Below are 12208 nucleotides of genomic sequence, written 5' to 3'. Positions count from 1 at the left end.
GTTTAAACAATTTCTTATAAAAAATATCAACTTTTTTATTTTCATGAAAATATATATTCAGCCAACAACAAAATAAATATATTAAAACTTACCTTATCATTGTATGCCATGGTATTCCCTTTTCAGATTAATGATAAAATATAATATTGACTTTATATATACATTGTATTATGCAATTTCTTGTTTTGACTTGCTCATAATGTTTGCGGTTTTGATGTAAAACGTTGATGTCTTATTTGAACAAATGCATCCGTTATCTGATTGAAAGTGCTTGTCAACCTACATGTACTTCAGGGTGAACATGTTCATTCTAAATCATTCGACACATTGCAACAATTTAACGAGACGGTGTACAAATACAAAATTTAACTTGTCAGGGATTGATTTTAAATCAAAGTGTATGTATGAAAGCAGTGCATAAAAAGAAGCTAAGTATCATACTCTGGCTTCAAATCGTTATATCCCTCCTTCAAATCATGGAGTTTTAGAGACTACGTTATATACATCATATGTACGTTTCTTGGAAAACTATGCGCCGGTTGGTTAGGAAGTGTTTTTTTTATTTGATGAATGTATGTTAATCGGATGGAAATTTAAAAGGTTCATGTCAGTAGTTTAATCTATACATTCATCTGGAAGAACAAACTGGCATGCTCATGGAATGGTTTTTCCTCGGAGTTCAGTATTTTTGTGTTTTTACTTTTTGTCATGTACCAAAATATTTCACACAAATTACTGATCATTCCGATTATTAGAATAATAATATTCATTTTTTTTTCTTCAAATAATTCTGTCTTACACCTGTCTACTCTAACATCGAACTTTGTATGTTTATTTTTTTGTTTTTGTTTTTTTAAGCGACACTGATGAGTGTTTTGTGAAAGAAACGTGCGTTAAACGTACACATTTATAATCTTTGCGTCTTAGATAAGTGTATTTATCATAAATTTATAGAAAATAATGGTTAAATTTTACCCCAATCAAAGGACTATAACATTCATAAATTTGAATTATTCCAGTCATCAACTACAATGTTTTTGAGGCGACGCTGAGAACCGGCTGTTCAAAAAGACGTGGAAAGAGATTTGCATTCTAAATAAATTCACCATGCGTCATTAACATACTTATAATTTACTTCAAAAGCAACGAATACAAGGTTCAAAACTGTAAACAAAGGCAACAGTACTATACCACTGAACAAAAAACTACTGAGTTAGAACAAATGCATAACAATTCAGCAGGTTTTATCGTGTTAACAAGCGCCAACATGTCTTTACATGATACAGTAGTGTAACATTGCAACATAAAAAAACTCTATAAATGTCAACCGAAATAATTCAAATCAATCATAAAGACATTTAAACAAAATCTAGTAAGCATACACTGATCTAATAAGTTTGATCTATAACACAACGTTAAACACAAAGTGAATCCAGAAATATGATTTGGACGTATGAAAATAATAAAATAGATGATTGTGATAACTTATCAAATTAAAATATTTAGATCGGTAGAATTCACTTTGATGCATATGAAAACAAACAAATGATAGAAAAAAAGGTGTCCATGATCTTGTAAGATGTTGGCCTAAGCATTCCGATAGTTCACTTAACATCTTACAATATTCAAATGACGCGAGACATTAAAACACATCTTACAATATTCAAATGACATGAGACATTAAAACACATCTTACAATATTCAAATGACATGAGACATTAAAACACATCTTACAATATTCAAATGACGTGAGATATTAAAACACATCTTACAATATTCCAATGACATGAGACATTAAAACACATCTTACATATTCAAATGACATGAGACATTAAAACACATCTTACAATATTCAAATGACGTGAGACATTAAAACACATCTTACAATATTCAAATGACATGAGACATTAAAACACATCTTACAATATTCAAATGACATGAGACATTAAAACACATCTTACAATATTCAAATGACATGAGACATTAAAACACATCTTACAATATTCAAATGACATGAGACATTAAAACACATCTTACAATATTCAAATGACATGAGACATTAAAACACATCTTACAATATTCAAATGACATGAGACATTAAAACAGTTTTTGTACTTCATGTTCTTGTATTGGAATTCATAGGAAACAAATGCAGCCATTTTAAAAAGGGGGGTTCCTAACCCAGGACAAAAGGGGGGGGATTCCAATTACATGTCCCCTTTCAAATGCATTGATCGTCCAAAAAAAAAGGGGGTTCCAACACCCGGAACCCCCCCCCCCCCTCTGGATCCGCGCCTGAAATGTACATATTTGTAAAATGATCAAAGATACCAGGATAAAAATAGAGTACATTAGTCTCGTGTGTCGTATACAAAAGACTAATCGGTGACACTGAATTCATATTAGAGTATATAAAAAAAAAACAAGTTCGATGTTATAGAATACCTGTGTATGAAAAAATTATTTGATGAAAAACACATGAATATTCTCATTTTGTTTATCGAAATAATCATTTCTTTATTTAAGCAATTGAATAATGTGCGTTAAATAGTTTTACACTTTACATGCTTAGTGTGTGTTTAAAAATTAGTCCTTACCAACGTACATTTAAATAATGTGCGTTAAATAGTTTTTTTTAGTTTAAACATTTTTTATTTATAGTGGATTGGGAAACAAGTTTTGCAACTTATATTCATCCCTTTCCACTTTGTGTGTGCGAGTGCTGCCTTGTAGGGGCATTAGCCTACTCTTTTCCGAAATCTTCAAGTGTGTCTTTAACGTGCAAGAGATATGGCTCTCTCTTAACACGGGTCAGCCATTTATCGTCCCCTTCCGACGGACTATCACCGTTTACTCAAGACAATACTCGCAGATAGTGTCAAGGGAGTTTTTTTTTCTTCACTTAATGTGTGATTATAAATCAGTCCTTACCAACGTACATTTGTATTTGTAAACCTTCATATGTTTACACAATGCATTGTAGCCATATTATGCATCCTACAAATGAACAGGATCGCCCTGAGATACATGTAGGTTGACAAGCACTTTCTATATAACACAACAGATAACGGATAAGACATCTACGTTTACTACAAGCCAGAAGGCCAATACATTTACGTACATTTTATAGGATATAGTCAACATTTCATTTTATCGTTAATTGGAAGAGAGAACATGATGGCACCAAATGATAAAGTCGGTAGTACAGCATTGATCTTGTTGTTGGCTGTTTATTTTCATAAGATAAGTTTAAATATATTTGTTTATAGTGAATCAGGAAACAAGTTTTGCAACTTATATTAATCCCTTTTCACTCATAAGATTGAAAAACGTGTTTGTGTTTTGGAATGATTATTATTCAGAAATATAAATCAATTGCTTTAAAAAAGCAATTGTAGGCGGTCTTTCCCCCTTTAAAATTAATTGAATTGGGGTGGGGGGGGGGGGGGGTGTTTGTTTGTTTGATTGTTTGTTTGTTTGTTTGTTTGTTTGTTTCTGTATGGGGTCTATATTATTGTTACCGGAGAAGTTTCATGTTTAGTTTGGAAAGTTTTTATTTTATTTTAGGTACAGCGCGCGCGCCAGATTTAGGAGACATCACGTGACTTGGGTTTATAATAACGAAAACTTTTTATTTCTCTTTAGGTCGGGACGTTAAACAGACAACATGTTTAGAGATGGAATGCACACAATGTAATTTCTTTTGTCATTGTAGGAAATTGACATTTTGATGACAGTTCACAAGCAGTGCATGTTTTGGATTTAATTGATCCGGTGTAACTTTAAAACACATTTATTGATTATTTTCTGATAATGTACATTTTTCAGCACGTGTTTGTAACACAGATTAGTATTTCAATCTCGGAGCGGACATTTTATTGTAGGTTTTTACTGAGATTTACGGACCTAGCAAGCGATTTTTACGGCATTGCCATTTCTTTTCTCTAGGAAAAGCTTTGAGAGATATCTGCACCAAGTTTTTTTATAAACTTTTAGTACATGTATGCCCTGCTGACTGCAAATTTTGAGGTCGATTGTACTCGTAGTTTCAGAGAACATGTGGATTTTTTTTTTCAGAAGTGACGTAAGAACAATATTAAATTTCAATTTTTCTTGAATAAATAAGAGTTTGTTCCTTCAATAAACTCATGAATAAACAGTCATACAGATTGATTGATTGATTGATTAATTGATTAGTTGATTGATTAGTTGGTGAGTTGGTTGGTTGGTTGGTTGGTTGGTTAAACACGTTGGATAGGGTCAATTGAAACACGGAATAAGACACAAAGAAGATCTTGGACCCTATATTAAGCACATGAGACGGAAACATGATTGGTTGATCATGATCATGATTGATTGATTGATTGATTGATTGATTGATTGATTAGTTGGTTGGTTGGTTGGTTGGTTGATTAAACACGATGGATAGGGTCAATTGAAACACGGAATAAGACACAAAGAAGATCTTGGACCCTATATTAAACACATGAGACGGAAACATGATTGGTTGATCATGATCATGATTGATTGATTGATCGATTGATTGATTGATTGATTGATTGATTGATTGATTGATTAGTTGGTTGGTTGGTTGGTTGGTTGGTTGGTTGGTTAAACACGATGGATAGGGTCAATTGAAACACGGAAAAAGACACAAAGAAGATCTTGGACCCTATATTAAACACATGAGACGGAAAGATGATTGATTGATCATGATCATGATTGATCATGATCATGATTGATTGATTGATTGATTGATTGATAAGTTGGTTGGTTGGTTGGTTGGTTGGTTGGTTAAACACGTTGGTGAGGGTCAATTGAAACAGCGAAAAAGAAACAAAGAATATCTTGAACCCTATAATAAACACATGAGACGGAAACATGATTGATTGATTGATCATGATCATGATCATTATTGGTTGATTGATCATGATCATGATTGATTGATTGGTCTGTTGGTTGGTTGGTTGGTTGGTTGGCAAACACACATTATATTCTTCAAGTAGTGCCCCAAATCACATATGTATATGACCTTGACCTTTGACCTTGTGACCTTTGTCAAGGTCATTGCTTCACAATGTCATTGCAAAAGACCCTATGGGTCAAGGACCTTTTGTTTAAGAGTTTTGCCTAATAATGGCTTTTTATAAACCATCAATGGGGGTTATGTCCCTTACATAATGGTAAAACCAATACAATCATAAGTAACAAAGTTGCCCCTTGAAGTACTCAACATTTTTCACTGCTTAAATTTTCTGTATCTATAACCATTCAAGAATTATAGGGAAATCAAAGACATATGAAAATCTAAAATATGACCTTGACCTTTGACCTTGACCTAATTTTCTTAGTTAGGAATCAGGGGACTCAAATAAAAACATTCCAGGGTTATACAGTTAACGGTTTATGAGTTAAAAAAATATAGCGACAAATTTATTCCGTAAAGGTAGATAACTCCTTTAAAATTTCATCGAATCGCTTCGATCCAAATACGCCAAAAATTACTGAGGATGTAACGAACAATTTGTGAAAAGAATTTTGGCGCTATCTTTTTTTGTTACGAAGGAGATGCACACACATGATAAACAGTGAATAGGGAGATAACTCTCACAAAGAAAATGGTTCGGCTTAGCAGGGTGAAATTTAAAAGCGCATAAACTATACGATACCATATGAGAAATATCTAAGCGACATATTGCGAAACAAACATTTATCGCAAGAAAAAAATTTGGCGGAAGAAAAAAAAAAAAAAATATAAATCAATTGCTTTAAAAAAGCAATTGTAGGGGGTCTTTCCCCCTTTAAAATTAATTGAATTGGGGGGGGGGGTGGGGGTGTTTGTTTGTTTGTTTGTTTGTTTGTTTGTTTCTGTATGGGGTCTATATTATTGTTACCGGAGAAGTTTCATGTTTAGTTTGGAAAGTTTTTCTTTTATTTTAGGTACAGCGCGCGCGCCACATCACGTGACACGGGTTTATAATAACGAAAAGATAGTCTTTTTATTCCTTTTTAGGTGGGGACTTTGAACAGGCAACATGTATAGAGACGGGATGCACACAATGTAATTTCTTTTGTCATTGTAGGAAATTGACATTTTGATGACAGTTCACAAGCAGTGCATGATTTGGATTTATTTGATCCGGTTTAACTTTAAAACACATTTATTGATTATTTTCTGATAATGTACATTTTTCAGCACCTGTTTGTAACACAGATTAGTATTTCAATCTCGGAGCGGACATTTTATTGTAGGCTTTTACTGAAATTTAAGGACCTAGCAAGCAATTTTTACGGCATTGCAATTTCTTTTCTCTAGGAAAAGCTTTGAGAGATATCTGCACCAAGTTTTTTTATAAACTTTTAGTACATGTATGCCCTGCTGACTGCAAATTTTGAGGTCGATTGTATTTGTAGTTTCAGAGTACATGTGGATTTTTTTTTCAGAAGTGACGCAAGAACAATATTAAATTTCAATTTTTCATGAAACATGATTGATTGATCATGATCATGATTGATTGATTGATTGATTAGTTGGTTGGTTGGTTGGTTGGTTGGATGGTTGGTAAAACACGTTGGATAGGGCCAATTGAAACAGCGAAAAAGAAACAAAAAAGATCTTGGACCCTATATTAAACACACGAGACGGAAACATGATTGATTGATTGATTGATTGATTGATTGATTGATTGGTTGGTTGGTTGGTTGGTTGGTTGGTTGGTTGGTTGGTTAAACACGTTGTATAGGGCCAATTGAAACAGCGAAAAATAAACAAAGAAGATCTTGGACCCTATATTAAACACACGAGACGAGACGGAAACATGATTGATTGATCATGATTGATTGATTGATCATGATTGATTGATTGATTGATTGATTGATTGATTGATTGATTGGTTGGTTGATTGGTTGGTTAAACACGTTGGAAAGGGTCAATTGAAACAGCGAAAAAGAGACAAAGGAGATCTTGAACCCTATATTAAACACATGAAACGGAAACATGATTGATTGATTGATTGATTGATTAATCATGAACATGATTGGTTGATTGATCATGATCATGATTTGTTGATTGATCATTATTGATTGATCATGATTGGTTGGTTAATTGGATGGCAAACACACATAAAATTCTTCAAGTCGTGCCCCAAATCACATATGTACATGACCTTGACCTTTGACCTTGTGACCTTTGTCAAGGTCATTGCTTCACAATGTCATTGCAAAAGACCCTATGGGTCAAGGACCTTTTGTTTAAGAGTTTTGCCTAATAATGGCTTTTTATAAACCATCAATGGGGGTTATGTCCCTTACATAATGGTAAAACCAATACAGTCATAATGCAACAAAGTTGCCCCTTGAAGTACTGAACATTTTTCACTGCTTAAATTTTCTGTATCTATAACCATTCAAGAATTATAGGGAAATCAAAGACATATGAAAATCTAAAATATGACCTTGACCTTTGACCTTGACCTAATTTTCTAAGTTAGGACCCAGGGGACTCAAATAAAAACATTCCAGGGTTATACGGTTAACGGTTTATGAGTTAAAAAAACATACCGACAAATTTATTCCGTAAAGGTACATAACTCCTATAAAATTTCATCGAATCGCTTCGATCCAAATTAGCCAAAAATTCCTGAGGATGTAACGAACAATTTGTAAAAAGAATTTTGTCGCTTTCTTATTTTGTTACGATGGAGATGCACACACATGACAAACAGTGAATAGGGAGATAACTCTTACAAAGAAAATGGTTCGGCTTAGCAGGGTGAAATTTAAAAGCGCATAAACTATACGATACAATATGAAAAAAATCTAAGCGACATATTGCGAAACAAACATTTATCGCAAGAACAAAATTTGGCGGAAAAAAAAAAAAATAATAATAATAATAATCAGAACAAATACAATAGGCTTTCCACAGAAAAGTGGAAAGACCTAATTAAAAACCAATTGTTCAGAGAACAATTGAAAGTCTTTCCACAGCAGAGAAATTTTGACAAGAAGATAGTTTCTTCATACTAATGCGCTAAATAATGGTTTAATTATATTAATTAGTGATATAAGGGATGTAATATGCTATTTCCGGTGAAACGAATGTCACTTCCGGTCTCATATGATAGCTTCTTTCACACTGATTCCAAAAATATATAGTTTCTATATACTTTTGTGTGTAGAATGGGAGATAATTGGCTACTTCCGGTTTGTTGGAAGTCATTTTTAGTCTAGAGTAATTAGTTTATTTATCTATATGACAAAATATATTGATTCTGAGTACTTTTATATGAAAAATTTGCAAAAAAGGCTACTTCCGGTTTTCTCAAGGTCACTTCCGGTAGTCATTTTTCAAGGTCATTTGTCACCTAAACTTTTGTACAAGGTCAAATGCCTTGATAATGAACTTAGTTGAAGTTATAATCAAATAACCTTATATCAAGACATTTCAGGTGCACCAACTCCTATAAGATGCCATTAAATTGTATCAGACTAAATGTAGCATATCTTCATTACAATAAATCAGACATTTTGCACTTGTTCTTTTATATGTATCTTTCAAAGTGTCGAAGAAAATGCAAAAACAAGCAAAAGTCAAAATTGAGAACTTGACCTTGACCTTTGACCTTGACCTCATTTTCTAAGTTAGGACCTAGGGGCCTCAAATAAAAACATTACAGGGTTATACGGTTAACTGTTTATGAGTTAAAAAAACATATCGACAAATTTATTTTGCAAAGGTAGATAACTCCTATAAAATTTTATCGAATCGCTTCGATCCAAATTAGCCAAAAATTCCTGAGGATGTAACGAACAATTTGTAAAAGGAATTTTGTCGCTATCTTTTTTTGTTACGAAGGAGATGCACACAGATGATAAACAGTGAATAGGGAGATAACTCTTACAAAGAAAATAGTTCGCCTTAGCAGGGTGAAATTTAAAAGTGCATAAACTATACGATACCATATGAGAAATATCTAAGCGACATATTGCGAAACAAACATTTATCGCAAGAACAAAATTTGGCGGAAAAAAAAAATAATAATAATAATAATAATCAGAAGAAAAACAATAAGTCTTTCCACAGAAAAGTGGAAAGACTTAATAATAATTAAAAACCAATTGTTCAGAGAACAATTGAAAGTCTTTCCACACCAAAGAAATTTTGATAAGAAGATAGTTTCTTCATTCTGATGAGATAAATAACGGTTTATTTATATTTTTGAGTGATAAAAGGGAGATAATATGCTACTTCCGGTGAAATAAATGTCACGTCCGGTCTCATATGATAGCTTCTTTCACACTGATTCCAAAAATATATAGTTTCTATATACTTTTGTATATAGAATGGGAGATAATTGGCCACTTCCGGTTTGTTGGAAGTCATTTTTAGTCTTCAGTAATCTGTTCATGTATCTATATGACAAAATATATGGATTCTGGGTACTTTTAGGTGAAAGAAATTGCAAAAATAGCTACTTCCGGTTTTCTAAAGGTCACTTCCGGTAGCCATTTTTCAAGGTCATTAGTCACTTAACCTTTTGTATGAGGTCAAATGTCTTTATAATGAACTTAATTGAAGTTATAATCAAATAACTTCATATCATGACATTTCAGGGGCACCAACTCCTATAAGATGCCATTTAATTGTATAAGACTAAATGTAACATATCTTCATTACAATAAAGCTGACATTTTGCACTTGTTCTTTTATGTGTATCTCTCAAAGTGTCGGAGAAAATGCAAAAACAAGCAAAAGTCACAATTTAGAACTTGACCTTGACCTTTGACCTTGACCTCATTTTCTAAGTTGGGACCCATTGGACTCAAATAAAAACATTCCAGGGTTATACGGTTAACGGTTTATGAGTTAACTAAACATACCGACAAATTTATTTTGTAAAGGTAGATAACTCCTATAAAATTTCATCGAATCACTTCGATCCAAATGCGCCAAAAATTACTGAGGATGTAACGAACAATTTGTAAAAAGAATTTTGTCGCTATCTTTTTTTGTTACGAAGGAGATGCACACAGATGATAAACAGTGAATAGGGAGATAACTCTTACAAAAAAAATGGTTCGGCTTAGCAGGGTAAAATTTTAAAGCGCATAAACTATATGATACCATATGAGAAATATTTAAGCGACATATTGCCAAACAAAGATTTATCGCAAGAACAAAATTTGGCGGAAAAAAAAAAATAATAATTAAAAACCAATTGTTCAGAGAACAATTGAAAGTCTTTCCACACCACAGAAATTTGGATAAGAAGGTAGTTTCTTCATACTGATGCGATAAATAATGGTTTAATTATCTTTTTGAGTGATATAAGGGAGATAATATGTTACTTCCGGTCAAATGAATGTCACATCTGGTCTCATATGATAGGTTCTTTCACACTGATTGCAAAAATATATAGTTTCTATATACTTTTGTATGTAGAATGTGAGATAATTGGCCGCTTCCGGTTTGTTGGAAGTCATTTTTATTCTTCAGTAATCAGTTTATGTATCTATATGACAAAATATATGGATTCTGAGTACTTGTATGTGAAAAAACTGCAAAAAAAGCTACTTCCGGTTTTCTCAAGGTCACTTCCGGTAACCATTTTTCAAGGTCATTTGTCACTTAACCTTTTGTATAAGGTCCAATGTCTTTGTAATGAACTTACTTGAAGATATAATCAAATAACCTCATATCAAGACATTTCAGGGGCGACAACTCCTATAAGATGCCATCTAATTGTATAAGACTAAATGTAGCATATCTTCATTACAATTAAGCAGACATTTTGCACTTGTTCTTTTATATGAATCTCTCAAAGTGAGTGAGAAAATGCAAAAACAAGCAAAAGTCACAATTGGGAACTTGACCTTGACCTTTGACCTTGACCTCATTTTCTAAGTTAGGACCTAGGGGACTCAAATAAAAACATCCCAGGGTTATACGGTTATCTGTTAATGAGTTAAATAAACATACCGACAAATTCATTTTGTAAAGGTAGATAACTCCTATAAAATTTCATCGAATCGCTTCGATCCAAATACGCCAAAAATTACTGAGGATGTAACGAACAATTTGTAAAAAGAATTTTGTCGCTATCTTTTTTTGTTACGAAGGAGATACGCTTTGATGATAAACAGTAAATAGGGAGATAACTCTTACAAAGAAAATGGTTCGGCTTAGCAGGGTGAAATTTAAAAGCGCATAAACTATACGATATAATATGAGAAATATCTAAGCGACATATTGCGAAACAAACATTTATCGCAAGAACAAAAGTTGGCGAAAAAAAAAAAAAATAATAATAATAATAATAATTAAAAACCAATTGTTCAGAGAACAATTGAAAGTCTTTCCAAACTAAAGTAATGGTATCGACAATAAGAAGTTTCTTTATACTGATGCGATAAATGATGGTTTAATTATCTTTTTGAGTGATATCAGGGAGATAATATGCTACTTCCGGTGAAATTAATGTCACATCCGGTCTCATATGATAGCTTCTTTCACACTGATTCCAAAAATATATAGTTTCTATATACTTTTGTATGTAGAATGGGAGATAATTGGCCACTTCCGGTTTGTTGGAAGTCATTTTTAGTCTTCAGTAATCTGTTCATGTATCTATATGACAAAATATATGGATTCCGGATACTTTTAGGTGAAACAAATTGCAAAAATAGCTACTTCCGGTTTTCTAAAGGTCACTTCCGGTAGCCATTTTTCAAGGTCATTAGTCACTTAACCTTTTGTATGAGGTTAAATGTCTTTATAATGAACTTAATTGAAGTTATAATCAAATAACTTCATATCAAGACATTTCAGGGGCACCAACTCCTATAAGATGCCATTTAATTGTATAAGACTAAATGTAACATATCTTCATTACAATAAAGCTGACATTTTGCACTTGTTCTTTTATGTGTATCTCTCAAAGTGTCGGAGAAAATGCAAAAACAAGCAAAAGTCACAATTTAGAACTTGACCTTGACCTTTGACCTTGACCTCATTTTCTAAGTTGGGACCCATTGGACTCAAATAAAAACATTCCAGGGTTATACGGTTAACTGTTTATGAGTTAAATAAACATACCGACAAATTTATTTTGTAAAGGTAGATAACTCATATAAAATTTCATCGAATCGCTTCGATCCAAATGCGCCAAAAATTACTGAGGATGTAACAAACAATTTGTAAAAAGAA

Source organism: Mytilus edulis, chromosome 7 (assembly GCF_963676685.1).
Source record: "Mytilus edulis chromosome 7, xbMytEdul2.2, whole genome shotgun sequence".
In the NCBI taxonomy this organism is placed as follows: domain Eukaryota; kingdom Metazoa; phylum Mollusca; class Bivalvia; order Mytilida; family Mytilidae; genus Mytilus; species Mytilus edulis.
The sequence above is the reverse complement of the archived record's forward strand: the minus strand, read 5'-3'. Positions refer to the sequence as shown.